This window comes from Pelodiscus sinensis, chromosome 32 (assembly GCF_049634645.1).
Source record: "Pelodiscus sinensis isolate JC-2024 chromosome 32, ASM4963464v1, whole genome shotgun sequence".
NCBI classification, from domain to species: Eukaryota; Metazoa; Chordata; order Testudines; family Trionychidae; genus Pelodiscus; species Pelodiscus sinensis.
In genome coordinates this window covers 9,053,810-9,060,596 of record NC_134742.1, presented here as the reverse complement: position 1 = coordinate 9,060,596, position 6,787 = coordinate 9,053,810, and the positions used below count along the sequence as shown (strand labels likewise).

The 6,787-nt window shown below is 57.7% G+C and overlaps 1 pseudogene; it reads left to right on the top strand.

Moving 5' to 3' along the window:
- The first annotated feature begins 2,819 nt into the window (after window positions 1-2,819).
- Window positions 2,820-5,418, top strand: LOC142823067 (uncharacterized protein T26G10.4-like; annotated as a pseudogene).
- Window positions 5,419-6,787: the final 1,369 nt, after the last annotated feature.

The following is a 6,787-nucleotide window of genomic DNA, read 5'->3' as shown; positions in this document are numbered from 1 at the left end:
GATCCCCACCCTCACTCCTGCTGGCCAGAAGACGCCTCCTTTGCTGATCATCAAAGACATCTCTGACCGCCTGGACCAACTACTTTCCCACGTCGGGAATGTGACCGGTTCTCGCAAGATCAGCGCTCCCCCGCAAGCAACCGGGCCCAGATCGTCCGCCGGCAGACCCAGCCTCCCCCCCGAGACCGTCGGCAGCCCCACACAACTCCTTTCCATGCACCTCCTCAGCCTCCACAGGGATCCCTGCAAGGACATGAGACGGCGCCGAGACCTGCACCTCCCAAGGCCCCCCCCACCCACCGGCGGAAGACTGGCAGTCACCCCTGTGCTCCCAGGGTACCTGAGCATCCGGGTCCCAGCCCTGGCTCCTTCAACGCTGCTACCCCGCCACAGCGCCCAGACAAGCTTCCTACACCTCTGCAAGCTGCTCTGGAGCCCGAGAAGACGTGTTGCGGAGGGGAGATGTGCCCGCGAGTGAACCGCCACCGCCTGGCAACTTCTCTGGCGGGGGGGGCTGGCCGCGATCAACTACTACGACGACTTGGTGGCCGCCACAGAGCACCAGACAAGACCTGTCCATGGATGCCAACAACGGCCGGAAGCATTGGCAAGGTGTTGCCTGTCGCCCACGACTTCCGGACCGACCCCCAGCACCAGAGCCGGCAGACGAGGTGACGCCGGCTGTCCTGATGACCCAGTTTCTGCCAACCGCCGAAGGGCCACGAGAGAGATCCTGGAGGGATCCCCGACGCACTGCGCCATCCCCTCAGAGGAGTTCCACTCCTCCTTCGCGGCCGTATCTGAGAAGGAACCCCCACCCCCAGGACCAGCCTAGACCAGACTGTCTTCCCCGGCTGCCGACGACCTGGACAGGGACTTCACGCCTCAGGAGGTACAGGCCAGGCTGAGGAGGACCACCAACACAGCCCCGGGGAAGGACGGTATCCGGTACCCCGTCTCAAGCAATATGACCCTGAATGCTTGGTCCTTGCCACCCTCTTCACCATCTTGGGGTGCACCTTCCTCTGCTGCCTCCGAGGGCTCCGATATAACCGGTAGCTCTTTTTTATCCACTAGACGGGCGTTCTACAAGACGTCTCAGAGCTGCCGGAGTTCTACCAGGAACTCCTCCAGACCTGGAAGCTGTTTTCAGCAACCAGGTCCATTGTGCGTGCAGGTGGCGGAGTCCTCCCTCTGCGCGCTGGAGGGAGATTCGGGTAGAAGCCACCTCTGGACTATGATGGAGGGACTGGATGGATCCCCAAGGGCTCGCTCAGCGCATGGGGCTCTCCGCCCCCCAAAACCCTCTTCCCCTACTCCAGGAGGTGAAGGCGGCCTTGCCGCAGACAGCTCTTGACTTCCTGCAGCGGTCCATGCGAGAGGGTACACCCTGCCTCTTCCTTCCTGCAAACCCTCCATCCCTTCTTATTGGGCCCCTGTTTTGTGGGCCCCCCAGGACTCCCCATCTTTGGACCCCCAACAGCTGCAAAATCTGCAACCAGTTTGCTTTCGAACCGCGCCTAGAGAACATCTGTACACGTACGAGATCCATACTCTGCATTTCCCCCACCCTGGTATCCCACCCTGATACTAACTGGCAGGACCTGTTGAGGGTGGGAGACCCCGATTGGCCAGCGTCTATTCCACCCTAGTTCCACGGCCCATCAGGGACGTTAGTTGGCGGTTCCTCCATGGAGCCATGAGCACAGGCGTGTACTTGGCGCGGTTCACCCCCATCCCGGACACCTGCCCCTTTTGCGGCAGCAGGGAAAACCTGGCTCATACTCATCTTGAACACACCAGGCTGCAGCCCCTATTCCAGCTCCTCCAGAACCTCTTATTGAGGTTCTGGCTGCACTTCTCCTCCACACATTTTCATCTATGCACACCCCATCGGTGTCCCCACAAAGTCATGGGACCTCCTCGTCAACCTCCTCCTGGCTTTTGCTAAAGCCACCATATATAACACCAGGGAGAGGATGCTGGACGAGGGGGTTCCCTGAAACTGTGGAGCCTATTTTCGTTCCTTCCTAGTGTCACGTATCCGGGAAGAGTTCCTCTGGGCGGCGTCCACTGGCTCCCTTGACCACTTCGAGGAGCAGTGGGCGCTGTCCGGTGTTCTCTGCTCCGTGTCCCCATCTGGTTCCCTTTTTTTGAACCTGTAACCTGCACCCCCCTCCCTTTAGTCATCATTTGTCCCCAATAATCAGTTGAGCCTGGGTCTAATTATTCCTCCCTCAAGGCTGGGGGGTGGGACCTTGAGCTGTGCCCACCCACCTCCCCATGGTCTCAAATAGGCTCTTCATCTGCAAGGGACTGCGGCGCAGCCTCAGAGCCTGGAAGCAGTCCCTGACTGTCTCCTGCACAAGAAGGGTGACCGTGACGACCCTGGCAACTGGAGACCCATTGCGCTAAGCAGCACCCTATACAAACTGTACGCCAGCTACTTAATGGACAGGATCACGGTGGCGCCATCAGCTCCTCGCAGGGCTTCCTTTCCTGCGAGGGCTGCTATGAACACAATTTCCTGTTCGAAGGGGCCATTGCGGAGACAAGGAGATCCTAGGGTCAGTGCGCGGTGGCCTGACTGGACCTGTCGAATGCCTTCGACTCCGTCCCCCACCACCACATCTTCGACATCCTCACGGACTACGAGACCCCGGACGGCTTCCTGACCGTCCTTCGTGACCTCTACGACGATTGCATCAGCGACCGGATCCACGAGGACCCCCTGAACCCAGCGCCAGCATCCACCGCCCAAGAGGTCAGCAAAGAGCACCAAGTTACCATAAGTCGACGTGCAGCCAGTGGCCCCGCCCCACCACCACCTTCCATCGAATCACTCAACGACCTCGACTTTCTCGATCAGTCGCTACAGGGACGACGCCAACCCCGGGAACGAATTGCCACCGCCTGGCAGCTCCACTGGCAGTCGATATTGGCCGAGGCATCATCCTTCCCCGACTTGGAAACTGCCATCGGCGAACTCACAGCCGAACTCGCAGAAGAAGCCCGACCGGCAGGAACGCAACCAATTACAAGACCCCACCAGAGCCGTAATGCCCCCCACCACGAGGCCAGAACGCACCGAGACCCGCGACAGCACCACGAGAGGAGAGGAGAGACGGAGGAGGAGACGCTGCCCGCCGCAACAACCCGGCCGCCGCTACCCGCCTCCAACACCTCTACAGAGCCAGCCGCCCCAAGGCAATGAGAGAAGCCCTCCAGGAGAGGCCGGACTTCTGCTCCATCCCCGCACCGCAACTCCATGAATACTTCTCCAATGTCTTCGCCCAAAACACCTACACCGCCGCACTACGACCAAGCTGCCTGCCCCGACTACCACGAGTTATACCATCAGAAGCCCTGGAGTCGGACTTTGCCCCCTCAGAGGTATCCGCCCAGCTGATGAGAACTTCCAACACTGCCCCGGGAAAAGATGGCATAAACTACCAGCTCCTGAAGAAGCGTGACCCAGGTTGCCTGGTGCTCACGGCAATCTACAACCAGTGCATGAAGCACCAACGTATCCCCAAAACCTGGAAAGAATCGATGACTGTCCTATCTTACAAAAAAGGGAACAGGAACGATGCGGGTAACTGGAGGCCCATCTCTCTCTCGAGTACCATCTACAAACTGTACACCAGCTGCCTGGCAGCAAGGATTACAAACTGGGCAATGGAAGGAGGGGCCATCAGTACCTCACAAAGGATTCATGTCGTGCGAAGGGTGCTATGAAGAATGAAGTTGTGCTCAATCAGCCATCCACTCGTCCAGGCGGAACCGCAAGGAGCTAGCGGTGGCCTGGCTCGACCTGACAAACGCATTTGGTTCCATCCCCCATCAGCACATCATCTCCACCCTCAAAGAATTCGGCATGCCAGTCACCTTCCTGAACCTCCTGAGCGACCTCTACAGGGATTGCTCCACTACCATTAGAGCAGAAACCGGAGAAACTCCCCCCATCCCCATCAAGCGAGGCGTCAAACAGGGATGCCCACTCAGCCCAATCATCTTCAACCTGGCCATGGAACCTCTTCTTTGGGGAATCACTGCCAACCCAGCGGGCTTCACGCTCCATGGCCACAAAATTAACATCCTGGCCTACGCGGACGACCTGGTCCTTCTAGCAGATAGCACGTCTGGCCTCCACCAACTTCTGGACATTGCTGGCCAAGCAGCAGAGTGAATGGGACTCTCCTTTAATGCTAAAAAATGCGCCTCCCTCCACACCTTGGGTAACAGCGACGACCCGGTGAGACCCACTCAATTCGGAATCCAAGGCCGGCCCATGGTGGCCCTGAAGGAAGGTGAGTCATACCAACACCTGGGCACGCCGACTGGGGTCAGGGTCCAGCAGACCCCCTCCCAGACTCTCGACTCCATCCTTAACGATGCAAAGAAACTTGACTCCCCCCTACTGGCTCCCTGGCAGAAAATAGATGCCCTCAACACCTTCCTCCTACCCCGCATCCCCTTTGCTCTACGGGGCTCGGCGGTGGCCAAAGGCCCTCTGACCAAGGCAGACAAAGCCATCCGGAGCCTGGTCAAAAAATGGCTCTACCTGCCCCAGCGGGCGGCAACAGACATAATCTACATCCCCTACAGACAAGGAGGGGCCAATGTCTGCCGCCTGGGAGACCTGTGCGACGTGGCCACCATCACCCACGCATACCGCCTCCTCACGTGCCCGGAACAGAGTAAGCGCCATCGCCCAAGCAGCAGTAATGGAAACCACCCGCCGTCGCATCACCAGAAACCCCACCCAAGAAGACATAGCAACGTACCTCAGTGGTTCACTGGAGGCAGAATTTGGAAGAGAAGGAGGCGACCTATCCTCCCTCTGGTCCCGTGTCCGCGTCGCCACTCGCCGCCTCAAGAAAAGACTCGGCTGCCACTGGAGATGGGAGGAGGCCCGATCCATACTTAGCTTAGTCATCCCCCACATTGGCTCAGAAAGACGCACCACCATCACCCCGCAGACCAGGAAATTCCTAGAAAGACTGCTTCAGATGACCCTTCACCGCCAATACATAAACAACCTAAAGCAAAAACCAGACCAGGGCAGGGTCTTCGAAGTAAGCAGCCGGTGGGACGCCAGCAACCATTTCCCTACAACGAGGCAACTTCACCCGCTTCGCAGACTGGCGTTTCATCCACAGAGCGTGCCTCTACTGCGTCCCCCTCAACGCGGCCATTCGCCACGGGAACCGAGATAAACGCTGCAGGCGGTGCGGAAACTATGATGAGACCCTACTCCACGTCCTCTGCGGTTGCACAACCCACTCAACGGCCTGGAAACTGCGCCACAACGCCATCCAGGCCCGCATAGTAAAGGCACTTCCCCCGACGCTTGGCACTGTGCTCGAAGATGCCGTCGTCCCACGGACAAACTGCACCAGACATTGTTATAACTAAAGAAGAAACAAAGAAGATCACAATGGTCGAGGTGTCCGTCCCCTTTGAGAACCGGCCAGCTGCACTCCAGGCGGCCCGCTTAAGGAAAATAGCAAAGTACTCCGGGCTGGTGGACACACTACGGTCACAAGGATACACAGTTGACCTCTATGTCCTGCTTGTGGGGGCGCTGGGCTCCTGGGACCCCAAAAATGAGGCAACCTTGGAGGCGTGCAACATTGGGAAAAGATACGCTAACCTGATGCGCCGTCTGATGGTTTCGGACACTATCCGGTGGTCCCGCGACATTTACATTGAACACGTCACAGGCCACCGCCAATTCCAACTCCCAGACCCATAGCCCACCTGAACAGAACGGAATAGAGAGATTAGCGATGTGTGCCGCCATTCCCCCCCCCCCCCCCCGTGTGCATGTAATGTGTGAGTGAGTTCAATTGTTTAGGTCCCACAATCCCTCTCCCCCTCTACTACGCCCTTCCTTCCTCCTTAATTCCGCCTTACCTCCGCCCTTACCCTAACTTTCCCTACTAATACTTATTAAAAAAAAAAAAAAAAAACCACCTCCCTCCCCCCTCCCCCGGGTGTGTAACACGATCCGACCAGAGGACAAGGATGCAGTGGAAGAGGATGCCGTGGGACCCACCCCTGTCTCTGGAAGTACTCCCTTCGCAACCAACCTCTTAACCCTTGTGCTTCGTCTCTCAGCGCCTATCCTGGGCCCTCAACCTGCCCCGCCTGGTCAGTCATTAACTTTCACACTTAATCCAACCAACTGTTACTCGCTCGGAGGGTACACTACCCCCCCTCCAGGCGGGAGCAACACTGGGGACCAGGATACGGCAATTAGGGAAGCCAAGGGACACAAAGAACGGGGAGCCGAAGATCTGCCATACATAAGCCTACACATACTCAATATAGAAACCAGAAACAGATCGTGGATAACACCCGGGACATAAAATTGATTAGTGTGAGGGTGTCAGTACCCCCCCCACCCCAATCACTAGACCCCCCACCCTTACTAACCCCCCCTATCTTATCCCCCTGGGCCCTACCACAGCCCAACTTTTGTCCCGTGCATATGGATGAGTGTCTGCGAGTGTGAACACGTAGGTGTAAGTGTGTGTGTATGGATGAGTTATACCTCCCCCCCTCTCCCCAAAACATAGATCTCTAGAACCTCCGACCAACTCCAAGACGCAACCTAGGCATGCTTGCCCTCCCATAACGGGCGACCCACTTAATTGGTCCCCGACCAAGGGTCCCCACATTTGCTCCCATACATATTGACCCCGCAATGTCCCCACAACCTGATTAATGGTGCGACACTCACCTCGCCAAATCTAACACTCAACCCACTTAAACTGCCGGT